Genomic DNA, 27,364 nt, shown 5'->3' with positions numbered 1-27,364 from the left:
ACCAACCTGATTTCACTTTTAAAATACGTTCATTGCTAGCTTGGTGCTGTATTTCTATTTTACTGCCAGTTTCAGACAGTCTACAGTTTTATCTGTGCCATGAGGGAGCCTTGGAAAAGTCATTTCTGTTCAGATTACTGAACTCTCCTTTTCTTAAATCTGCTTAATAGGTAGTAGCACATAACTCATGGGAACATTGCAAGCTGCATAGTACAATATTGCAAGATATTCTCTTTAACAGGTGTTGGACAGACGATTCATAGGTAGGATGTGCTTTGTAAGTCTATGGTGGGTTTTAAATGATGCTTGGTATTGGTGCTGCAGGTAGTGTCAAAAGTAAAGCTTCCTTGAGTACTTCTGAAATTCTTATCATAAATTGCCTGGTAAATTACTCTTAAATACGCGGTAGAAATCTAATGTAGTTCTCACCTCAAGTTTGCAGAGTAGGATTAGTCTATGGTATGTTTTGTTGTCCAAATAATATGGTTTTATTAAATAAATAGTTACCTGCACTTATATCATGCCACTAAAACAGGAGGGGATCAAGTCAATTTGTGCAAGAATTAAGTTAAAGCGCCTTTTCTGCCATGACAGGTTGTTTAACACGTGTTTTCTGGCTGATGTATTCCAAGCCTTACGCTTTAAACGTTGTATTTATCAGCTTTTTATTAAATATACAAAACAAGACCGCACTCACCAAAGTCTGTCACGGCCCATTTTGTTGTCACAGTGCATTTTGCTGTATGCTGAGGAATGAGAGTCCAAGCCGCAAAATCGGCTCGTTTTAGCCTCAATGGCTTTTTAAAAAGCTTGCAGCTTAAAATAATACATTATTAAGGTATTCAGATTTGTCAAAATTAATAATTAATATCATGCTTATGTTCCCCACACATATGCAGAGTCTTTCATTCGCAGCAGTTATTGCTATTCCAGCCAAGCGAGCTGTAACCTTCTCCCATGGCAGGAGTATGTCTGGGGGCTGGGGTGGCTGCTACTGGCTCCCTCACAGGCATATGCTGTCCACCATCCACTATCACTTCTCAGCTGTTGCACTGTAAGTTATCTCAGTTTGCGTAGGATCTGTTGCTCTATTCATAAAAATATTAAGAATGCAAATTTTAAGGGGTGTGGGGATATCTCTATACATTTCTTTTTAAGACCTTGGAAGAACTTGCTTCTTGGGATAAGGGAGTAACTTAACAGGTGATCGTGAATGTTATTGAGACACGTTTTAAGAAAAAATAGGACCAATCTAATCAAATATCTGGTGAAGCATGAAAAATTCATGTCTATTGAAAGATTAGAAAGAATATGTCCTACTTAGAGAACAATGGCATTTAGAATCATAGAACGTGTTAGGTTGGCAAGGACCTTCAAAGGCCGTCTAGTCCAACCCCCACTGCAGTGAGCAGGGACATCTTTGCTAGACCAAGTTGCTCAGAGCTTCATTGAGCCTGACCTTGAATACCTCCAGGGATGGGGCCTCTGCCATCTTCCTGGGCAACCCGTTCCAGTGATCTACCACCACCATACTGAAGAATTTTTTTCCTAACATCTGAAATGTCCCCTCTTCTAGTTTAAAACCATCACCCCTTGTCCTACTGCTCCATGCCCTTGTGAACATTTCTTCACCAGCTTTCTTATAGGCACTTTTCAGGTATTGGAAGACTGCTATAAGGTCCCCCCGAAGCCTTCTCTTCTCCAGGCTGAACCAGCCCAACTCTCTCAGCCTGTCTTCACAGGAGAGGTGCTCCAGCCCTTGGACCATTTTTGTGGCCCTCCTCTAGACACTCTCCAACAGGTCCATGTCCTGTAGCCAGTGCTCAGCACAGAGCATGAAGTATAAGGTTCATCCAATATTATTTTTTTCTTCACAGTGTCGGGATGACGAGATCCTCAGCAGGAATAAATGCAAAGATTTCCCTGAAGATTGCCAAAGGCAGCAGAGGAATTGCTCTGGATTACACACACCAATGCAAAAACTCTCCCACAAATATCAAGTGCAGTAAAGGTTTTGTATCAGTATGGTATTTAACACCAAACTGCAGGATTAACAGCTGATGAAATATCCAGAGTGTTTTCTGTGTAACATTTAGTGTGCAGCAGTGGTCAGCTAAACCCTTCTGCTCAAGAGGAGATACATGTTTTGCTGTCTTGAAATTTGGAAAGCATCTGAAATTTTTTGCTCAAAGGAGTCTATTACTTCAGAATTTAATTTGGTTGGTGGGTATGTCAGTGTATCCCAGGAAAAGCAATGTATCAGCAAAATCAGGTGAATTTATCTAGATTGAACTTGAGCAGCAGAAACCTGGGTGTCTCAAAATCATAATTTCTATGAAAGGCTAGAATTATTTAGTGTACCTCTTGAACGTGTTGGCAGTCAGTCAGGATCTGGTTGTTCCCAACATTGGCAATGCATGGATTTATTCTAGGCCCTTCTCTGGTTTAGCTTGGTGTGCAGGCTTATTGGAGGTGTTACGCACAGGGAAGAGTGAACAAACTCATTAAAGAGATCAGTTTGCACAGTGCATTGGTGTTTGCAGAACCATCTATGGAACTAGTAAATAGTAGTAGCAAATACTGAGCTGTTCTGTTATCTGCAATGCTCCTTGGGGTGTACTGTGTTGTTTAACTTCTGACTTCTTCCCCACTCTGTTTTAACTTGTGATCTGTTTCCTCTGTGCTCCCAGAGCACAGTGGGGTGGGTGGGATTTGAGCAGGACCAACACTATGTGGGATGTATGGTGCACCTGGAAAGAAACCAAGAGGCAGAAGCATCAAACCAAATCACTGCAGGACACTGAGTCGGCAGCCTGGAATCTCTTACAGAGGTTCTTGCTCTTAGTGTTAATGTCTAATTTACTGAAGTGGGGTATTTCTGTCATTGTGCGGAATGACATCTTCATCAGAACAAGGAAACCTCTGCATCCTATGTGTGTCTGCTGTATTGTTAATCTAGTGTGAGCTCCCCATCGTATTCCTGTTGCAATACACAGGGAGGACGAGCACTGCATGCACGTGGTGCAGGAACCTGCCTTGTGGAAGTGATGATGCACAGATGCAATATCGTTTGTGGTGAGCTGCCTTGTCATGGGGATGTAGCCCAGAACAGAACATTTCTGGCCTGGCTGTACAGTCACCTGAAGGGGTTTCACATCAGCTTCAGATTTTTGGAAACACTTCCTAACTGAGTTGGTATGCCAAAGCCTGGTAAGCCTGCCCAGGTCAGTAAGGTTGTATTACTGTGAGAAGATTTTGCTTCACCACACTCCTGTTTCTGATTGTCCTTCTCTGTATTGCTGTGTGCAAAGAACTGATGTGAAGATCCACCTGCTGCTTGAGGGAGTCCAGTGAAATGCTCCAGCCTTTTGCAACCAGGGCCACAGGTTTCACAGAACATGACTTAGAACCATAAAATCACCAAATCTATAAAGTTGGAAAAGACTGGTAAGATCAAGTCCAACTGTCTGTCCAGTACCACTGTGTCAACTATGTGCTGGAATGCCATGTCCCCATGTGTTTTGAATCCCTTCAGGGATGGTGACTCCACCACCTCTCTGGGCAGCCTGGTCCAATGCCTGACCACTCTTTCAGTGAAGACGTTTCTCCTAATATCCAATCTAAAGGTTTTAGATTTCAGATTGTGGAAAGAGAAATAGGAGAAAGATCTGACAGTTCCTACCTTGTCATCATCCCTTTTTTGTTTTGTTTGTCCCCAGATTGGACAAAGATTGGCAGGTCTAACTGCAGTTCTGTTTCAAGCTTCCTCAGAGGCAGAAGTCCATGAGTGCCAGCCTGAGGGAAGTGCTCTGGTGCATGTCTATACGTGCTTCTGCAGGTGGCATTGCCTGGGCTACTGAAACCTGGCCCCCAGGATGTGTATAAAATGAGACAGCAAGTAGATCCAGCAATAGGGTTCTCTTCTGGTATCCTGCTTTTTTATGTAAGTAGTCTTTGGGGATAGCTCTTGCTATGTTTATTGCTAATTATGCTTTACTCATCCTCAAGCCTAACATTTCTACTGATATGTGTCTGTAAAAGTTCTTCAGATACAAGATGCAGCTTATCACAGAACTCCATTGGTAACTTTACCATAGAATTACTGTACAAAGTGTATGTTTACTATACACACACACACTATATTTTATACATATCTATGCTAAACATTATATTTCTTTTAATCATGTCAGTAAACTGGTGAATCTGACATGAAAACTGTGCACTATCTGGAAGTAAAAACCAACAACAACAAAAAAGGAATGGGAAAATAATTTCCTAATTTTTTTTGTATATTGTTTTTATTGACTGCTCTGGAGCCTGCAAGGTCAGTATTGGGTGTCAAAATGGCTGTGTATGTTCCAGATGAACTCTTGTTTAGCTGGTGACAAAAGAGAACTCTTGAAGACTGCATTTTTCAATAGATACTCAGTCCCCAAAATATGTCCTGCATTTACCTCTTGAAAGAGATGTTTAAGAAAAGATAAAAAAATTCTCAGTTTTGTAAATTTATTTGAATCAAGTGGTTTTAGAAGCATTTGTTCATTTTGTTTTCTGGGTTTTTTTGTTATCAGTTAAAACCTTTAGGTGCCACTTCATGTTTTTACCCTCCTGGCGTTTGTTTGAAAGCTGCTTATACATACGTATATATTTCTATTTTTAAGGTCAAATTTACTTTCCAAACTCTGCAGCTCTCATGAAAAGGCCCAATTAATATCATAGAGATACACTATTTTTAGGAGAGAGTTAATAAAGGTGGAGTTGGAAAAATCCTAAAGGAAGATCAAATTTAAGTGTAAACATCTTTGCTGCTTTTTTAAAGAGAATTGAGGGAAAAGGGATATATAAAATTACAGGCTTTGGTAAAATTGTGTCTCAGAGCCATGTTTTCTTTCCAAAGCCTTGCATGATGTGCCAGTATATTTTAAAAAGACATACCCCCAAAACCTAGAAAATGTTCTTTATCAAGCAGAAAGTTACTACTTTATCAAATAGAAGTGTGGACGGAAAATAAGTTGGTCTGAACTGGATTGCTGTGCTGTATGTTAGTGGAGACAATGAATAGTGGTAAGGAAGATGTGATTCCTGGTGCTCTACCAAAACACATTCTCAAACATTGAGCCATTTCATAAAAAGGAGGAAATCTGAAAGGCAGCTAACCCTGACACACAATAAAGTGATGCAGCACAGCTCTCTGCTAATTTAATTCTTCAGCCTTGCCTTGCTGTCAGTATTGGGAACGCAATACATTGACCTGAGAATTAGAGTTTGGTATGGAAAGAACCCGAACCAGAAAGAACAGCTTTACTTCCGCGCGTAACTCAAAACGTGGGTTGGATTTTAAATGTAACAAAATACACTTCTACCTTTCATTAGTGATGATTCAAGCTGAAAACAATGAGATGTGAAAAGAAGAGGAATTAAGGAGTAAAAGTCAAAGTCCTCCCACCCAGGACTTGCATGGAGCTGCTCCTGCTATTGGCTGGACTTGTTCCAAGCTTTGTGTGACATAACCTAGTCTGCAGCTGTGATTTGAGCAGGGCTTGCCATCCTAGATGGTAACTACAGTTGGCTCATGCCACCTGCGGTACAGTTTCATTTAAGTTTTCACGTAAGTTATATTACAAGAGTTGCAATGTGTTACTGTTAGGTTGTGTGTTCCAGCTAATTGGGAAACTTGCTCTGATTTTGGGTCTGACGCTTAAGAACACATGGTGTACCCTTCTGCAGACTCCGAGATGGGGTTTGAGGGATCAGGGACTGGCCCCAAAGTGTAAGGTCAATTGAGTGCATTCATCCTTGCTGTTTCTTATGGATGCTCAGAGAAAAGGTGAGTGATGTACTCTGCTGTTAACACACCAAAATTCCTGACAAGCAAACTGAATGCTAGAAGCTCTGAGGAAATGGGGTATGACATTGTTATTTTGTACCACCCAGAATGTTGGAGCTGAAATCTTGAATCCAGTGGAAGAGCCAGTGCCCCAAATTCAGTATGGGTGGGGTTTTGATATTTAGACATTTATTGGTTTAGAACTTGGTTGTTACTCACTGGGAAAAAATGGAAACCCGTGATCTGTAAGTGTAAGACACAGTTTTCTGAAGCTGCTGTTTGGTTTTGTAATGGGTCTGGCTTTGTTTCCTCAAGTACAACACAAGGCATGTAAACTTCAGTGTAAGCTTTCTTTGCTTCACATTAATACATTTTTTTTCTGTTGTTAGTGCCTATGCTGAGGTATCATCTGGTTTAGTGGTATCACACGTCATCTGCCCTACCAGGGGTCACTTAAACACACAGTTAGAATACATCTCTTGTGCCTCAACCAATCCAGCAGAAGTGTAAGGATGACTCTGTTAAAGGAGGAGTCTGATTACCACACTTGAGATCTATATCCTTTAAAGATGTTTTATGCTTCTAGCAGTTGTGACTGGCCCATCAGCTGTTTCCGAAACAGCGTGGTGCTGGGTCATTGCTTTCGACTTTGGAGGTTGGGAGTCTGGCCAGCAAGGGACAAGCGAGGCCATTACTCTGGCATCCCTGCTGGCTCTTTTACAAATGAGAACTACTAGTAGTAGCTGAGCCCAGACTTTGTTTTCATGTGGTATTTGATCAATCCGAATTAATTAAATTACCCTTTTCTAAAAATGAGTGGCAATTCTCTTTTACTTGTTCTGGCATTTATTTATTTTTTCCTGTTAAGAAACAAGTTTCTAATGAAATATGATGCGAGTAGAATGTGGTAACTTGCTGTCTCAACAGAGAGAAATATTTTCCTAATAAAATGAGAAAGTTAATTTTAGGAATCTAGTCTGAATCATGAATGTGTCAATGGGTGCAAAGATCATATAAACTGGGATGCAAGAAGCTTTGTAGCAGGTCTATTGTTAGCCATTAAACAAAAAGAAAATGTTATGGAGGGAGTGGTGTTTTAAAATAGGGAAAAACGGGGGAAAAGAGAACAGTTTTCACTTCAATAATTTTATTAGACATATCAATTTAAGATCGAATACCCTTTTTGGTTTTTGTCAACTCAAAGTCTATTTGATGAGATAACTGATGGGTTGACTCAGACCCTATTCAGTGGGAAGCTCTTTGGCATGCTAGGTTAACGTGTGCACTGACTGCATGGTGTTTCTTCTGCATTTGAAAGTCTCGTATGAGCAAGGTTAGAGGGCTTTAATTTTTGTCTGGGGAGCTTTTGTAAAGTGATGTGTACACAGGAATGTAAACACAAGTGGCTTTGGTATGGCTCTACTATTAAATTTTTTAACGTCTTCTGTAAAACTTAATAACTGCTGGAATTATTTACTGGAGCTTAACACAATCTTACTTATGATACCTTTTATAAGCAACTGAATGATACTCAAAAGAGATTCATAGGAAACCAGGATGCTCTGAACTGGTGTCTCAATGTGCTTTTGCCCCCCCCCCTTTTTTTTCCTTACTGTATGCAAATCCTCATTATTACTTTATCTGAGGATTAAGGGGTTTACATTATGGGTACACTTAAACTTTCTTTTCAATGTCTAGCTTGTCGTGAGAAGTTTGTACTCGATTACAACTCCTGGAAACTTTCTGCAGGTCTGCATCTACAGAACCACAGCAAATGTGGCCTCTTTACTGCCACCTCCCTTTAAATAGCCTGTTAAATACAATTTAATTGTAAGTCACTTACAAAGACAATTGCTAGCAAGAATTTAATGAGATAAGGGGAGTATATGTGTTTAAATAATTTAAATCTCAATTTCTTTGTGTTACTTCTGCGAACAACATTATCTTTGGCTGATATATGTGAATCAGAGTTGCTAATTTAGGATATAGTTGTTGTCCCCTAATTGGGGATGCCAGTTTGGGCCCAGAGTCATACAGAAAAATCTTATAAGGAGGGTTTTTTAATAAGTTCCTCCACTTTGGAGACTATGGAATACAAGTATTTGGGGTGGAATCGAAGAAGTGTGCCTTCTAAATACAGATCATGTTTCCTTACTGTTGGAATACCCATATGTTGGAAAATGCAGCTTTAACTTGGCCTGGCTTAGGATTTTACGCTTAGAACACACAAGCTTTGAAAGATCTGTAGATATGTGTCAGAAAATGCAAAAAAAAAAAAAAAAGTTGTGGTTGTGGCTGTGCATAAACCAGAATGATAGGCACTTTAGCCGGTGTAAATTTATGGCTGGAACAATTTACATTGAGAATAAACAGTTTAATGGATAGCTGGAAGGATTAAAGGATGCTCGATCCATCAGATTAAACATGTCATTCTTGCTGGTGAATGGTGCCATTATCTGACTTGGAAACTAACATTCCTTCAGAGGAGACATTTTTACTAGTTTACATCTATTGACAGAGGCTTCCCTAATTCCGTCAGTGATACCTTGGCCCTGCTGAAATCGAGGGCAAAACTTCCATGGGCTTCAGCGAGTCGGAGATTTTAGCCTTTATCTTTTTGGTGTATTGAATGTTGAGAAATCCCTAATGACCAGAGCTGTGTGCAGCATGTTTCGCTTTGAATCTGAATGATGAGCTTTGAAATGTGACTCTGGAGTTTGATGGCTGATAGTTAGCGTGCTGTTCTGCCTTGGAGGTTTACATTATCATATTTGCTAAGTGTTGCTAAAAGAAATAGTAAGATAACTGGTGCAGACGCACAGTCAATTTTCCCATAAATCAGTGATGTTATACACTTTTCTATTTGACTTGGATACTCAGATAAGGAAAAGCAATGCTAGTTTGGAAGGAGGAACCGAGGAGCAGATTTTCTGTGGATTGTGTCTAGTGAGGTAGCCCTTAGTCTCCTCCTCCTGTCATTCCCATTTCCCCAGTTCAAAAATAAAAAGGCAGCTTATTTTGCCCTTTTTCATTAGCTGATGCAATGCAAGAGGACCTTTGTTTCTTTTCCTAGATAAGAAATTATTTATAGACTGAGTTTTGTAGTTTATACATGGAATCTCTTAAAGTTTGGAACAAGTATAAAGTTTACACTAGACTTTAATAACTGACAATGTCAAGCGAAAACTGTTGTGTGCAATAAATGAGAGATGAAGATTGTGTGTAGAGAAAACACAGGAACTTTGAGTTTGGATATATGCAAAATAGATATCAACAACCATAGTGTCAGCTTGTACTGTAAAGCAGTTCCAAACAGTTAGGAGTTGTCCATTCATTCTCCCTAACCCCTTCCCAAGCATTTTAATGAAACCTGAACTTCATTAAAGCACTAAGTTGGACTAAGCTTTGGGCATGGAGGCTATTTTATTAATGGTACTGGTTAAAGCCCTACCTGATCCATAGCCTGACATCTGGCATCTGTCAGAGGTGAAGAGGATCTCTCTTCTTGGCTCTCGAAAGAGTAAAATATGGTTATTCTTTTTTTATATTTAATTTTCTTCATGCTCTTGGCCCATAGAAAAACATGATGCAATTTGGATAACTTTTTAATTCAGATATTGCATTTAGTTGTGTTTTCCTCTTCTGGAAGCAAAGTGACATCATGTAGGCAGACACCATGCCTTGGCTGACAAGTCAGCGCTTGCCGTGCTGAGGTGATTTGGTTTTGGTTTTGAGTCCTGACTTAGCTTTTAAGCCTAACAGGATATATATGTTAATTGAACACCATGGTATTACCAGGAAGCAGTTACCTGTGGGACATCTCTTTGCTGTCAGCAGCTGGAAAAGGGTCTGAGCTACGCCAGAGGTGATGCGCGCATTCCCAGTCACATGGGTGAGCAGCTTCTATCGCAGTTCTGTCCTCTGCCATCTTTAAGGGGCTTTTTTACATTCTCATTCCTTTCACATTTCCTTGTGGGAACATTTGAATTGAGTGTGTGGAACAACAGACATGCTTGTTATTTCTAGATGGAGGTTCCTGCCATCAAAGAAACTTTTGGGGAGCACAAAAACCTTTTCTCTTTTCTCAATGTCTTGCTTTCCAGGAGAGGACCACAAACCCCTTTATTTGCTGCTTCCCAGCCTGTCTTTCACTGAAAGACACTTGATGCTTCCAGATGTTTGAGAGTTTTTTTCTTTCTTTTTTATAGCCTCATTAGCATATAGGATTCCTTCTAATTGTCCTTGTGTCTCATGGTGCTCATGAGGGTTTAATTTTGTTGCTTTTGTTCTAAAGCAAATTGATATGAATTATCTGGAGATGTGATTGTTGGAAATGAGCGTAAGAGAAACTGTTCTATTTGGAGTGTTCTTGAGTCATCACACCCAAAGTTTGACTGTTTACTTTGAAGAGTATATGTTTTTATAAATGCAGACCATTGGTCTGCATGGAAAACCTGGCATGGTAGATCTGACAAGGAGCAGCATTATGCTTGTGTTAAATGCTTGAGGAAGTCACCTGAAAATAATGCCTCATAAGTTGAAATAAAAAGCCCAGAAGAGACAAAGAACCCCCCCTTCCCTGGAAAACATCCAAAACATCTGAACAGACTTTTTGGGAGATAAGGCTTTTGGTTTTCTCAGTTCTTCTGCCCTAGTGTGAACAGCTTGTGACTCCTGATTCGTCAATGGACTGCATACAGACCTTCCGTTCCTCCTTCAGCAGCAGAACCCATCTATAATAAACCCAGTTTGAGAGGGGAGAGGAGGCAAATTACAATTTATATGGGCAAAGGAGGAAAGCATAAACTTTGGCAGATGAGCAAAAAATTCCTTGAGTTAATTAGGTGAAGAGATAATGTTTAGAAGAGCCTTCTTGTAAAATGCAGGGAGGGAAGTGGATAATGACATGCAAAGAGAGAAAGAGGAGGGGAATTTTGCTATAGAGAAGTGAGGGAGCAGAGACACAAGGTGCACGGGACAGGCTGGAGCTAGTTAATACAGAGTTGTAGAAAAGAGGAGGGGTGTCTGAAGCTGGAAATGTTATAATGGAAAGTCTAGCAGTCACCACTAAAATAAATTATGGACATGAGTGCCGTGTGATGTTTCATGGAAGTGGTATGCTCGAGTAAAGAGGGTTCCCTTACTTTTTTTTTTTTGAAGGTTTATATATTATGCTGCAGTTGGTTTTCCTTTATTACTTTAAAATTCATATGAGGGTAATTCTGTAGCAGTAATTTTATCTTTCAGGGGTGTCATACTGTTGAATAGCTTAAACATCAAATGGAACACTGAGGCTCATTTTGAACCTACAGGTGCAGAAATTTACAGACAGATCCATTTATTATGAAAGGCTGCTTGTGCATTATGACAAATCTAAGCTAGGTTTTATGGATCTATGTATATGCTATGGATATTAAATTTTTTAGTATACCAACAATCTCCAAAAAGCCATGAGTGACGTGAGTGTTAATATGTTTTGGTAGGAGGAGTGCAGTTAATGTTTGTCTCCAGCAAATGTAGCCAAACTTTCGGAATGATGTTGCTGACTCTTTTGAGCCACTATGACTTCAATGTTCATACCCTAATTTGGCAGGAACAGTGTTTTGTGTGTGTGTGTGTGGCATTTCACTGTCTGTCTTCATCCCTACAGCAAAGGGATGAAAACCCAGTCGATACGGGTTACTCACCCTCCCCATTCAATCTTCAAGAAACATTTTTGTGTCCTGTTTACTCTTTCTGGACTTGGATCTCGGCAGTAGTATAATAGCAGTAGATTAAATGATGCTCAGCGCAGTCATCAAATTTCATACTGCGGCTATTGGATCATCTTCCCTGGTTTTCATCTGTTGTAAACTTCATAGAACGATGGGCTTGAGCAAGGGCTACTTCCAACACAAATTGTAATCACTCGAAATAGTCACTCCTTTGGAATCTGCACATTTTTATTTCCATATGAGATGCAATTTAATCATTAAGGGAATTTTTTTTAGCGCTAGCGTAGCATACCTTCATAGGAGGAAGTTGACCCCAATTTTGTAAGCGGGTGTTTATGAAGTCAAAGGTGGCCTCTTAAACAGACTTAGAAGCTGGGCCAGCAGCAGAATGCCCAATCTGGCACACACAGGAGAAATTATCCACGATTAAAGAGTTTCTGATTAATATGGCTTATGTGCCAAAACTGCACATGCAGCGTATGATCTCAATTAGAGTGAAACCTAATTCTTCAAGGCTAAGCTCCAGATTCATTCTGTAATTTCTTCTTTGTTTAACTTGGACATTTTTTGACAACAGGATCTAAAAGAAATGTGGGGGGAGGGGGCAGAACCCTCCCTGCCATTATAAATTGCAGCTCTGTAGAAAATATCTTTCTCGTGGTACTGCTCTGAATACCTTGACTATTTAATTTTAAGAGGGGTTGTTGTGCATTCCTCTAAGGCACTGCCATTTAGTGTTGCTAATGGAGCTGTAACAGTTTTTGGGAAAGAATGAACACTCGTGTGCAGGTTTTCTGCTTAAAAAGTAACTCTTGCCAAAGAAAACTTCTTGAAGGTGGAAAGGAATAAGTATATAATCACGCCACTGTCATTACCTCTGATATTAAGAAAGTAGGAAATGTCAAAGGCCTGTAAGAAAAATAAGTTCAGGTTTAATGAGTCTGCTGGAGAGGAATTATCAACATTAATCATTTAGCTAGTGGACTAACATAGCTGGCATCAATAGAATAACTTTTTCCATCCTATTTTAATACACAGCAGTTGCTCTAGCTTGTTTCTGAGACTTTTTTTTTTAATACCGCTAATCCCAAAACATCCTGGAAACACGAACTCTAATGAACTAGTATCATCGCATTTTAAGTGCTCTTCCAAACCAATATTAGTACTACTTAGAATTCAGCAGTTTGACTCCTCGTGTGTGGGAAATGAGGGATTCCAGGCCCAAGGGAATCTGTGCATTGGGGATTTTGAAGGCTGCACGGAGGAGCAGGGCACGCAGTCCTGGTTTGCTGCATGTTGTGGTGATGCAGGATGCTGGTAAATCTCTAGAGCATTTTTCAGGAGAGGGACCAAATGCAGAACTTATGCTGTAGTGAAGTGGCCCTAGGGACTGGAGGAAAAAAAAAAGTAAACTTTGGTCTAGAAATTTTGAGAAAATGACCCTTTTTCAAGGAAAAGGGACATGAGCGTCCTAGCACTGGCAAAATCTTAATTCCATTTAAAATGTCAAATCAGATTTTGCCTAATGTATGTGAGTCTTCTCTGTAAGTGTGACCCTCTGCTGTCTAGGGCTGGTTTAGTGTCAGGGCTCACAGTTCTCTTGGACCTCTGGGTTCCATGCAGCTCCCAGTGCAGTGGCCATTAAGGAGTGGGACCAGTACCAGGTCCGTGCCAATCTGACAACTTCTGAGTGCTGGAGGGCCCTTCAGGGGCAAGAACCTTGGTCCTGGAGGACAGTTGTTGGGAATCTAATGGCAATCTTACAAAATAAGTGTTAGAATTGCTTTACATGGAGATGCCAACAGGATACATCTCTGTTTTTAAAAAATATTTTCATGGTTATTATTTTTCTATTTATTATTCTGTGTTAATAGAGTTGTTTGTAGCTCTAGCAAGGCAAATTCTGAAAAGGCTATAGCTTCAGTATAGAAAAGTTGATTTTGGAGGGGCTGTATCCGTTTTTTAGAGAGGTATGAGTTGGTATATAAAGAAGCCAAGCATGTTGCAGCACTTTATAGGTTTCCCATCCCTAGTTTCTATTTAAATAGTGGAAAACCCAAGACTTGTGCCTGCAGACTTGTGGGAAATTTTTGTAAGAAAGGGAATTTTGAAAATTTCATGGAGCTGTATATTCTTTGAGGGCCAAAGGGACTTCTGCAGTAATGTGACTTGAATTCTCATTTTCTTGATGCACACTTCCATTTAAAGAAATCTAATGAAATTACAGGCAGGTGCCCACATGAATTCCTTTTTAATAGCAGAGAAATTAAAATTTTGCACATAGTATGTGGCTTGAGAACAGCGACAGTTCTTTCTCAGTAATGGAGGTGAAGGAAAAACGTGTTTTGATCATGTAAGCGTGCTACTGACCCATGTTGCTGGCACCACTGCTGTTCAGCCAGGCAATGGATGATGCTTCCCATAACCAGAAGGAATCGGTTGCCACTTCTGGAATAATTTTGTCTTGAAATGCCTCCTTTCCTTACTCCAATGTGCAGTGGCTTCAGTGGACAGCTTTCCATTGACATCAACAAGCAAGTATTTACACGTGTTCCTTCTCCCATAGTAGTGTAAGATCAGATGCTCTCGTATTTGGCGGTAACAGAATAACCCCTGTGGCTTCTGCGTGGCTTTGGCAGATATTTTCTGTGAAATGGAATCCATATGCTGGGGTGACCCTTAATGAAACCCTTTCTCTAATTGCTGTATTAAGCTCGCTATTTCCTTGTCATTGTTTACGCTTTTAAATCTATAATATATTCCAAATTAAGTATGTTTGAATGACAGCATTCTGATTTAATTATAGACTTTATCATTGATTAGGCCAGACAATCTAAACAGTGCATAAGCTCTGTTGGAATAGCTTCAGGAATAAAACCACGCCACTAAGAGCTTTTAATTCTAATAAAGTAAAGCTAAATAAAAGTATTGCATTAAGTAAATTAGGACTTCTGATTCTGTAATTTTGCAAAATAGTAGCAGTGTTTTCTAGACCATCTCCAGCTAAATAATTTTCTGGGTACCTATTTTCTTTCTTAAAATGCCTGATTCCTTATGTAATTTAATTTTTAATATCCTTTCTTTATTCTTTGCTTTCATCAGCATGCTCAGAATAAAATTATAGTTAGCGTTACTGAGCTTACAATACCAGTGCTTGGTTTTGTTTAGAAAGAAAAGTTTGGTCTGTATTTGATTCATAAGTTTAACAGTCAAGAAACAAACAATTAGCTCATTAAATTGGGGGGAGCATGGAACAAGAGCTAGAGCAGAGCAAACAAACTTGGATGTATGTTCTTTTCAGAAAGGTACTGGTGTTGAGTTAGAGGTTAGTTTAGAAGTGAGAATTGTTCAGTGTTCACAGTTTTGCAGTGATGTCAAGGTCAAAAGAAAGGAGACTTTAGAAAGAGGAGGATGATTGCAAGGTGGAGAATTGTGAAAATGTAGAGGAAAAAAGTGTTCCAAGAAAGGGACTTGTGCAGGGAAGATGAATGGAGAAGTTGGACAAGCATTCACAATAAGCTCGACCAGGTGAAACTTCAAAGGCAAAACGAAAGAATCCTAAAATTGGAGGAGGAAGGGCAGAAACCACCAGACTGTAGCTATGGATGGGGACAGTTCAACAAGTGATCCTTGGCTGAGGAGGGGAGGTAAGAGGTGGGAAATGAGGAAGCTGAAGTGATCTGGGTGCAGCATGCCAATAAACATTTGACAACAATGACAAGGAAGAGGAGTTGGGCCTAAGAGGTGCTGCAGAAGAGTGGACTGTCTGCCATTGCAGGCTGAATAAAGCAATAATAATTTCTCAGTAAGGCAGAAAAGACACTGAGGATGTCACCTCAGCTGGGGTGAAGTAGAAAGAAGAGTGTGAAAAATTACCAGTTCAATTATCTTTGTGCTGGTGGTGAACTGGATGGAGCAGAAGAGATGTGGGAGAGGGCATACGTTCTTTTCAGAAAAATGCTGATGCTGAATTAGAAGTTAGTTTAGAAATGAGAATAATGGACATGTGCAATGAAACTGTGCTAGTATGTTGCTGCAAAGAAGACATGAAAAGAGAGATTAGGTGGTTCAGAAAATTACAAAAAACTGAGGAGCAGGAAGATGCAGATGATCAAGTGCAATAGACAGTCTGAAGAGTGGAGCATGAGGAAGAGAGATTTTAGGGGACCACATGAATGGCTGCAGAGCTTCCAGTGGAAAGAGGGTTGGAACTGGATTGTGTATGACTGGGAAGGAGATGTTGCCAGCCAGCAGAACATGTCAGTGCTGAACTTCAGATTAACAAAAGACAGAGGCAGTTGGAACAGCAGTAAGTGTTTGCTCAACATTGTTTCCAATGAAAGCAGAAAATGAGATCGAGTAGGGTGGATGACATGAACACTGTGTGCAGTTGGGTGACCTTCACAAGTTTTTCCAAAGTGAAGGTCATTTTTCTGTGTTCACTTCCGCCATGTCCACACCCTTACGTTTATTTGATGATGATATTCTAGCAAGCATAATATTATAGGGCTTGACTTGGCCTACTGAATCCTGTGACATCAACCTCCGAGGGACTCGAAGTTTACATCCATGTCAACTTCTATTGTGTGTTGACATAGTTCCTTCCATAAAGGGTTTATAGTCCTAAAACAAAATCATTAGATTAGTGTGTATGTGGCATGTGAATCTTTCTGATGACTCAGTGGTCATGTTGAGCAGTTCAAGACAACAAAAAAGTTCCTCCTGGCCTCCAGGCTTGCCAATGGAGGGACTTCCCAGAGAGTTTGAACTTCATCTATTGCACCTGCGGGGAGGGAGGAGGTAGGGCAGAAGAGCAGGAGAAGCTGTCTCACCACATTCATTGCCAGAAACCTGAGTAATTAAATGGTTTCTAAATTTCTTTACTCTGTTGTGGATTAGCGGTAATTGGCTGGAGGTATTGTGTGCTGCTGGTGGGGAACTGCAGTTATAGTGAGTGCTGCTAACACGTTCTGTGGTGGCTGCGATTTCTAAAGCAGCCCTATGCAAAACGTGTCACCCTGTTTTATAAGCCTGATGTTGCCATGCTCCCACTTGCTGTAGAACTCTGTACAGCAATTACAGCACAGCTTAATTTACAAATCATTATAGTGTTTAGCCATTACCAGTACAAAGTAGTTACTTTCTCTGTGCAACTGGAGCCTAATTTTCATGCCATCTGAAACTTTCAGGCATCAGGTAACACTTTATTTTATAAGGAAAAAAATAACCATTTATTTAAATTGTAAAATCTGTGTATTTACAAAGTGGCTGGTTTTGCTCTTCAGGTTTCATGGCAATTACTTTGGAAGCTATTTCTGAAAAACTAGGGTCCTGTTTCTGAAAAAATAAGTTATCAGCAATTGCTTCCCAAGCTTGCATAATTGCTTGAATAATTATACTCTACAAAATGAAGGAAATTACCCTTTAATGCTGCCTAATAATTCTGATAGTTTGTTAATCCACAAAGAGCACGGGGGCTCTAAAAGTTGTGTGACTCAGATATTAAGGCTATAACCCAGAGCACATTTCTTGTGCAATTAGTATGAAATGTGTTTACATGTCAGTGAGACAAAGTGGGTTTATAGCTAGTTTTGCTTTTAAGTAAAAAAGAAAAAGTGGTCCCAACCACGCACAAGGTGTCTGATCAGAGTAAATTTGAAGAGCTTTTTGTGCAGATAAAATCTATATCCCTTCAGCAAGCCATTTAAGTACTTTGCAGTTGGAGCAGCTGCATTCGTGCGGAGCGCTGCGGGTGGTTTTCCAGCCGTCCTGCTGCAGTTGATGTATTCCTCTGCCGTTTCTCATGTGTGGACTCTCACATGTAAGCAACAGTGGTTTTGCTAGATATATTGGCATCTCTTTTTGACGACTTTGGGGAAAAAAAATATAGATGATGTGCAAAATTGAGCTTGAGATGGCTATCAGAAATCCATATACGTGTAACAGTGGTGGAAGCTAGAATGAAGCATCGGGACACGGTGACAGTGACAGCAATCCTTTCCTGTGGCTAGGAGGCTTCAAATAAAATTGCCAAATTATTTTTCTCTTAAAAGCTGCTTCCTGTTTTATGTAAGACATAATTTTCCTATGTAATACTGTCAGCATGGATAAGTTTCATTGCATAAATCACTTGTGTTCTTCCTGGTATAGCTTAGTTCGGACGTTCTTACATAAATTGTTAATAAAAAAGTTAAAGCCACCTTGTATCGAAACTTGGACATGATGTGAGTGAGCTTCCTGAAAAGGAAGGTTTCTGAATATCTGTTATATTTTTCTAGCAGAAATAGTCAATTCTTTTGAGTTGAGCACGCTTCTCCAATCCACACGTAAAGGTCTGCAGCAGGAGCTGTGAACTGCTTTATTTCTTCATGAAATTTCTACCTTCATGATTTTTTTGGTTGTTCCCAGTATGTGCACTGAGTACATACTGTGTGCAGCCTTGGGCTTCAGAGACTAACAAAATTTAACTCTGTTTTATACAAATAGTTTTGGTCAGAGAAGCTCAGTCTCGCTGAATTAAGCCCACAGATTGTAAAAGGTGTTTAATTACAGCTTGTCATTAATTAGCCCCAATATTCCTGTCAAAAATTCTCCCTCTTTAAGTACTGTGCAGCAGAAAATCCTAACTCACTGGTGCTTGTTCTGTCTCTTCATTCTTTCCTGGTACCTTAATTGGGTGTTCATTTGGCAGACCCGTCTACTGCAGGTTTTGAACTTTCTGTATGGTTTCTTCTTTTCCCCCAACCACTATCACCTTTTTGGTGTTGTTTGAAGGTCACTTCTTGTATTCTTTCCCATAATATAATGTTCTTTTTTTTTTTTTTGGTGAGGTTGTTTTTTGTTCACATTGTCATTCTTCTCATGCACATCTATCCCTCACTCAGGATTCTTTTGCTTCCTGATTCCACATGTTTCAGTTGCAAAGGCTGCTGGGGCAGGGGTGCAGTTGTGGAGGATATGTGCATGGGAAATCAGCATCAGTATAGAGTAATTGAGTAGCAGTGGTTTTAGCCTTTATAAAACAATAACAAATATGGTGCAAAAAAATGTATGTTTTTAAGGTTTTTTTTTAATATTGGCTCCTGAGGTTTAGGATTTGCAAACTAATTTGCTCAAGCATGTTTATAATTTTTTAATTTTTTTTATTAATATATTGTTGGATAGGAGAGATGTAATCAAAAGTTCTAAAATACTCTGCTGTGTTTGTCTGTTATCTGTCTCTGGACCTTTTTGACTTCCCTAGATGATACCCTTTCCATCCTACTGGATATCCTTCAAGGGCAAGACTTGTGTAGAAGGGTACATGAATGGCATGGCAATTCAGAAAGAATAGAGCTGTGCAGCATGGTAATCAAACACCTTGTCAAAATATTTCCTAACTGTGTAAGGTTTCTGCTAGAAGTAGGTTGCTTTGATTAATAAAAGTGTCTGTGCCCTGTGCAACTTGGATTTTATTGGTTGGTTTTCATGGTGATAAGGTATCATCCACTGTCCAGGCTGTATATGTCCTGGACCACATAATACCTGTTTTCAGTAGGAATTGCACTCTACCATATTTTTGTGGATGGAGGTAAGTGCTCTGTTGTGTTTGGTACAACTGCAAGCGTACTGCCAACTAACCGTGGAGGTACAATAGCCCTTGGTCTTGGATTGTCGTTCTCTTCACCACCAGATGGAGACCCAGATCGTGAGACCCTGTTTTGCAGGCACGGCTAGTGGCTAACACGTAATAGTTGGTTTCCAGTGGATTTCAGTGAAATTTCCGTGTCCTGGTACCTTTGAGGTCTGGTTCCAAATCTGTGGACATCTGGGTGCATCTAATTTTTTCTGAGATATTGGCTGAAAACTTCGACAACAGAAGGAAGCAAGAGGTAGGGGGACACAGCTCTAACAATAAGAACTGAACAACCTGAATGTTTCTGTACCTCTGTACAGAACTTGGGGAAAACATAGCATTTTATTATCCTGGGGTGGCATGGATCTTGCAGAAAGAAAAATAACAGTATAGGAAACTTCTACCTTTTGGATTTGATTTATGCCATTCCAGATGCTTGAATTTTCTTAAAGCAGCTACAATACTTCCCTAAAGAACTGCTTGTTGTCTACAGGACATCTCTGCCAAGGGCTGAGCATTTATCCATATTGTCTGGCAAAGATGAAGGCTGGGATGGGGGTGCTTGCTTCACAAATGTCTTGTAAGCATCCTCCCTTCTTTCTGTCCATGGAGTTCCTGTTCACTGGACCATGGCAGTCACAAAGGACTGTAGTTCCTCTTTCCCTGCTGTAAAAGTGATATAATCCATGTAGATGGTGATTTATTGGCTGGCTGTCCAGGAGCTATGGTCTTTCTGACTGACTTACCCTACTTTGTCAGTCTTCAGTATTCACTGGATGTTCTTGCTTATGTCAGATTCTTGGGATCAGGACAGATTATGGGTAGGTTGCTGGTTTAAAAAAAAAGAAAAAAAATACAAACTACTATTTCATGTCTTAATTTTGCCTCTTCTAAATCCCTGACTTTTGGGAAAATCATACATCTTTTGCAAGATTTGCCCTAATCTCTAGCCATTTTATCATGGAAAGTGCTGTTTGTGGAACATCGTCCTTGGTGATGGAAATAAGAGCTAATCCTCTGTCAGAGAGGTGAAAATAATGATGGCCCTGAAAATACCCAATGCCCAGGTCAAGTTCTGCTGGGGACCTGAGGAGTGCAATCCATCTTCAGGTGCTTCTTTGTCTTTAGGAAGTTAAAAATGGTGTCAGTCATGTCCAAATAACACTAAAATCGTTGCTGAGAAGCTAGTGTTCTTGAGGATGGTATTTGCAGCAGTAGTCATCATGGTAAAAATCCTTGGAGAGAAATGTGACTGGATGTCTTCAGAAATTCTTCTTAGACGGTATTGAGGTAAATTGTGATACTAGCATTGACTTGGAAGAAAAGGCTGAATGATGCTAAAAGGAGTTGAATGGTCATTTTTTCCAAAAAGGATGGCAATGCTTTAAACCAAGTTTTAATTTAGTTGCAGATTACACTTCTGTATGCTCTTTACTTGAGCCCACGCTGTTTATAAGCACAGGCATGTCAGAAACCTTAAACAAGAATATTTCAAATGTTGTAAAACCTGCTAAACATTAGGCTTTGCCTATCTCCAACAGCGTTGAACACATTGTGAAGAGCTGGATGTGTTAGGAGATTAAACCTAGTCTGCAAACTGCGTGTTTAATAGTTGAATGTTAATGATCTAGTACATGTTGTAAATGGTGGGTATGGGTGCAAACTGAGAAGTTTCCAGACCCGTTTTAAAATAATTGGAGGATTTTTTTATAGCTCTCTCTGGGAATGGTGAGAGAAGCACATAAGAAAATACATCTGAAAATGATGGGGCATTTTTTTCACATATACAGGAGATGATAATCAAAGATTTTTGTATGTGAAATGTAAAATACGAATTTCTGTAACAGTTAAATGACAAATATACGGCAAATTACCAGGTAATATCTGCTTTTTTTTTTTAAAGCACAAGTTTAACTCCTCACAACCCCAAGCTTGAACTACATTTTTTGTAATTTTTGGCCTTGGGACACTGCAGACATTTTCTGTCTTCTAATTTCCATAGAGATACACATGGCGTGAGAATTGTGACCATTTTGCTAAAGAAAGAAACTGAAGGTTTTGAAATCCTTTCCTGTTCTTGAACATTAAAACTCATTTTCCATTAATTTACTTGGTAAATATAATTTCAGATTTTAGAGTTGATTTTTCTTGTTTTGTTTTGCTTGACTGAACCAGAAGCCTATTTACATGGCACCTGTATTTACACACTGTCCACACTCACATCTACAAGCTTCATAGCTGATCTAGTAAGGTTTATATAGTTGAATGATTCTTAGTATATGAAAAGAGAAAGAGAGAGAGGGCATGGATATATAAACATAGGTTCCAGAAACTGACTGTAAGGGGTATGGCAGAGAGCAATGTTTTCTAGGCTCACATCTAGGAGGATGTATTGATGAAGAGAATGTTTTTTTAAATGTCTTGGGCTGTTGGGCCACCTTCACCTTCCACAATTTCTTGCTGTAAAAAAATTAGTAAGTCAGGAAGTTGGGTGCCAGTTAGCACAGCCTTAGAAATCTTTCTTTGGATGATCCTGGAATAGGGAATTAGAGGAGGAGAGGAAGCGATGTTATTCCATGATCACTGGATCCTGCAGGATCCATGCACTTTGGTCAGAACCAAAGCTGTAGAGGTGTAGCAAGCCAGAAATTATTTTCTGTTAAAATTGCTCTTAGTTTTAATCCACCCCTCCTTTCTCAGATGTTGACAGCTCTGCAGTTAATATCCCAGAATGTCAAACAATTGTTTAGCAACCTGAGTCACAGAGATTTCACCCAAGAAGCAGACGTTTTTTCCCCCTGATAATTCAAACATTTCCATTTCCATCCACAGTATTCAATGCACCAAATCATTTGGGTTCCCCCCCACCCCGTGACTTTACAATTGTCAGCAACAACAGCTCTTGCCCTCATTCTGCCCTGTGTGCACGTGTGGAGACCTAAATGCCAGCACAACTCTTATCCAACCACAAGTTTTGTCTGGGGTAAAAGCTAACCGGTGTCCATAAAGAAAAGTCATAACCAGAGTGCCAGCGGTTGGTGCCTTCCATCCAGCCTGTAACTTCATACTTGTGCATATAGAAGGGCTGACAAAAACAAAATCCTGTTTTGGTATGTGTAGAAAATGTTCACCGTAAGAGGAAATGAAAATTATTTAGATTAAAGTCAAAACAACAATTTAACATCCCTTTGTGTACACAAACACTCTTCTGAAAGTCACAAATCATAGATGCTTGATGTTCAGAGTCGTTTTAAATGCTACTTACCTAAAGCCAGGAGATGAGAAACATGTGGCAGACCTTTTTTGCAAAAGTTCAGGGCGGGGAGGGGGAACCAAGAGGATGTTTGCATCTGCAGGAGGAGGGCCTAAAAATACTCTAAAAGCCGACAGTTCACTTAAATCATTAATCCTACATTGAAGACATTTCCACATTTTAATGGACTGCAATTAAACCCAATATTTCTTAATACAAGTGTCAGGTGTTTTCAGCAGTGATGCAAACGACTGCTTAGTGCTATAATTCTGAAGGGGAAGGCATTTAGACCGGGCTCATTTGAACAGCCAAATATAAACAAGCGCACATAATTCCATCTGCTTTTTGGCAATTTGTTGTTCCTTTTAGGTTCTCTTTCCCCGTTTGTCTTGTGGACACAGTTTGCAGGAAATGTCAGCCGGCGTGATTGATAGCATGAGATTGGATGTACTGACTTCATGCTTTCATAAAGCAAGACAGCTGTTGGGAGAAACTTTCCTTCAGGAGCTGGAAAGGTTTGAATTTTCCATCTCTTTGACTATTTGGCCTGATGAAGGATTGGGTTTTACCAGACAAGTAAATAAAAAGATGGCTAAGATGTACTAGAAGGTCATTCAAATGATCTTTAAATAGCAATTACTGGAGGGAGGCGGAGGGAAAGCCCTCCAAAGCCTGAGTCTGCTTAAGCGAGCCCTAAAAAAATTACGCTTGTATTCTCCCAGGTTTTTTAACTGCTCCGTAAAACAGACAATTTCTGGTAACGTGATTTTACAGTGGGAGTTTGTCACGAGGCAGCGGGCAATGGAAGCCGTTCAGTTGAATTCCCCAGTTGTCAGCTGAGTTTCTGTGGCTGTGAGACTTTGGCTCACTTCCAGAGTCCCTGTGGACCACAGCACACCAGTTTGCAGTTCTTTTCCTTGCTAAAATTAGATATGTTGGTTTAATTTTAATTAATTAGGTTTTTGGATAAATTAGTTGTATCCAAACATATCTACTCTCCTTCCAAGGCAGAAAGGAGGAAAAAAAAAACCCAATTAAAAAACCCTCATTTTACAGTTACACCTAGATCTGAAAGATACTGTTTTATTTTGTGGAAAGTGCACTTTGCAGATGGTATGAACATACTCCTGAAGAAGATCAGTTTATTTGGAAATGCATTATGTGATGATTTTATTTATTTTCCCATGTTGTCTGTCTGTTTGGAGGGGTTGGGTGCTAGCCAATAGTTTGAAGGACTAATAACTGGGTTCTTTGCTATGCTAACTCTGAAAATCTTATCCAGATCTATGGTCCTGCTGGAGATGGGCCAGAATCAAAACTCAGGGACTTAAACCCCCTCGACCCAAAACCTTGGTGGAGGCTACATTTAGATAGTGGTTTAAGTCAGATTCCAAATTCCTCTTTGGTCTAGTTTTTTATTTCCTGTCAGACACATTGATATAATATGTGGCAGTTGCTGCTCAAGAACCTGTTGGCAAGAACCCATTGGCAAGGTCTTCCAGGCTAGTTTGGGTCTTAATGTTTTTTTTTACTTCCATGAAATGCTGCAGAAATGTTTAATAAATGAGTAGTAACTATCATAGTATGCTTTATAGAGTAAGGTTGTCCCATAGAGCATCTCCACAAAGGTAAGGAGAGGGCTGTTTTGGATGAGGGCTGTGTACCCTGGTCCAATTTAAGCAGGAGAGTTTGAACTGAAGAGTACATGGCATTTCTGAGCCCACCTACAGTCCTCATCACCATTGTGTACACCGGGCTGTGCCATACCCTCTGCCTCATTTGTCTCTGAAGTTTAAGTTTGAGGAAGAATGCACAGAGAACGGGCAAACATGTTTATAGAAGTGGTCATGATTGTAAGAACTTGATATTGTAACAAATCCTGAAATATCTCCAAAAAACCAAAACCCTCAAAAAAAAAAAAAAAAATTAGAAATGCTTTAGCAACCAGATTGAAATAGCAGCAGCTACTCCGGGCAGCCAAAGGGTGACATTAGCCGCTGTGTGGATACGTTTTGCAATGCTCTGGGTAAGAGGATACTGAGGAACTACGTGGGTCACTTCATTTATATCCCATAAACATTTCTGTAATCAGTGATCATCTGCGTGGTTTCTTAACTGTGTGTGGATCACTGTAACAATCTAATCACCTACACAAATACACAGTTTTGGCACCACTAATTAGGATTCTGTGGAACTGGAAATGAGCCAGTCTATATTCTACATGTACAATCAATTTATTGTTAAATATTTGAAGAGCTAACTATTTATTTATATCTAAATGAGAGTTCTTTCTATTTTCCTTGTTATGTTTACAGATTAACCCTGGGTATCTTTATACGCAGAGCGCTGTATTCACTCTTCCCATAACGCCATTTAACCAGGTAGCCTTTCATCAGAGAGGAATTTAATGCTTTGCATTGCTTTGGCAGATTGTGGCTGCACTATGATAAATAAGGTTCTGGCAGGTCGCTACTTATTTTTGAACCATCGCTCCGCTAAGTTCTCGAAACTCAGTGCGATCAAAGAACTGCTTTACTGTTGTTAGTAATACTTGTATAGCATTAGTGCCTCAAGGTCCCAGTTGAGATGAGGCCCTACAGCCCTAGACATTGTACAGACGTAGAATAAGAGACAACCCACGCCCTGTGAAATTCATAATCTAACTAGCAAGAGCAGACAGGAGTGTGATGCACAAAAGGATGACTAAATACCAGTGGCGGAGTCTCTAAGCCATCTTTTAATATTCTTGGCCTTAAATGTTGGGATGTGCTGTCTCTGGAGAAGTTATTTCCATTCCTTTTACTGCCTCAACAGAATTTTTTTTTTTAAAAGCAAAGTCATTCTTTTTAAAGTGTAAACAATTAAACACACTTTGGGCAGATAACTTACAAAGCACCCAGAAAACAAGCTGTGAATTGCGGTGTGTGTTTCCTAATGATCCTTTGATGCTGCAGTTCATGGAATCATAGAATCGTTAAAGTTGGAAAAGACCTCCAAGATCATCTAGTCCAACTGTCCCCCTACCACCTATATTACTTACTACACCGTGTACCTACCTCCCTAGTCCAACCTAGTTTGTACACTTCATCTCAGAAATCCACAAAAGTGAAAATGATCTCATATAAATAAGCATTTGTACCGCTTTTCATGCTACTAAATTCTTGCAGAGGCTGTTTAGAGTGATAGTGAAATGAAGGTCCTTACCAATACATCTGTGTGAATGAAAATATTTATCCATGTGGAGTGCCTTTACAGCGCTCAGGTCATGAAAGAAGTCCCCAGGAAATAAAGCACAGCATTTTATTGCAACTTGATTGCTTTTTTTTTCCTGGTTCCCCTGCAGGGTATCTCCCTCCTGTGGAAACTTTGGTAGCAGCCCCGTCTCTATGGTGAAGCAACGATTTCGTACATCCTGTCAGACAAATTCTTGTCTCCCTCAACAGGTTCTGCCTATTATTATACTGAAACTCATGAGGAGGTATTACTAAACAGTTGTTTGAAATGACTCGTGAGTCATTGGGCTGTACCTTCATTCTGCAAGAATTAAACAAATTCTTAGCCAAGTTTGTAGCCCTCTGGATTAAGAAGAGGAGGTGTCAATGTAAAATTAACTGGCCACTCTTACTGTATCATGCATCATATAGCAAGCAGCCATGGCTAAGGATATGGTCGTGCCCTGAGATGTGCAAGCAGAGGAGAGATGTATCCCCTGCGTTGGATTTGTTGAGAACTTACTGAAACTGAGGTATGAGATCCTGAGCTCTCGTTACACCAATGGCAATAAATTCGGACTAAAAAGGCATGTTGGCTGGTGAGTAGTAGAGAATAATGGTGAAAGAGGTGATGGCCCTGTTGTGACTCAAGATAACTACTGGTTACTCATCACAGAGTGAATTTGTGTAAAGGATGACTGTTAGAGGGGATAAAATATTGTGGTTTATTCTTGAAAGTAATTAAAAAGTTCAGAGAGGAATATCAAACATAAAATTGACTGAAATTATTTTAGGTACAGAACAACTGTCATTTGCCACTACTGAGCAGAATTTAGCAATACAGAAAATGCTAAAATGTGTGTTTCCCATGTACTTTCTTCAATAGTAGACTGAAAATGGACTTTCTTGAACTTGTTCTCAACACCAGGCTGAGAAATTTTTTGCCAGAGCTGTTCATATTAGTTAATTGTATCAAAACAGTGGGAAAATAATTGTCTGTGTAGAAGTTTTCTTCCCATCACTGCTAAAACCTCCGTAGGCAGCTATATGAGAGAAAACTCACCTTAGTAATGTTTGGAGTAGACGTGTCCTTGGTTTACTTGGACTTGCTGAAGATTGCTCCACTCCCCTCTAAGCACAGTTTGACTGAAACACTGGTTTTCTTTGTCCAAACATCTTTTGATTTCAGTCAAAACTTAACCTGTGCAAGGAGTAACAGACCAGTTGAGACCCATGTTGAATTCAACTTCCTACTAAACAATAGCTTTTCATATTAAACTTTCTTTCATTCTGAGCACTTAAGGACACCAAAGTCCCTGGGTTATTCCAGAAAAGTTTTGAATGGACTTTACTGGGGACTGGTCATCTGAAGAATCATCTTATGCTTCCCATAGCAGTGGATCGTAATTACCTGTATTTAATTGCTGGTTAATAAATGTCACTGTGCTCTGCTAAGATGTCACCTGCTTTTCAGGTGGCTAATTGTTGTGCTGTCTGTATGCTGACGAATCAGGAGCCTGCACAGAGCTGCCATGAGGAACAGCAGGGCACTGCTCTCCTTTGCCATGCAAGGTAAGGTCTGGCTGTTAGAGCACCTTCCAACCTTTCGATGTGTGACTTTAGAATTGTCTACTTTGGGAAACAATTACAATTTCATAAGGACACCTGGTATCTTTTTTTGAAGGAGGAATCAAAGTGTTTATAAATTCCCTGTTTCAGTGAAATGTCCTTATTGCTCGTTAC

This window comes from Gallinula chloropus (assembly GCF_964237585.1).
Source record: "Gallinula chloropus genome assembly, chromosome: 12".
Classification (NCBI taxonomy): Eukaryota; Metazoa; Chordata; class Aves; order Gruiformes; family Rallidae; genus Gallinula; species Gallinula chloropus.
This window is presented reverse-complemented; position numbering follows the sequence as displayed.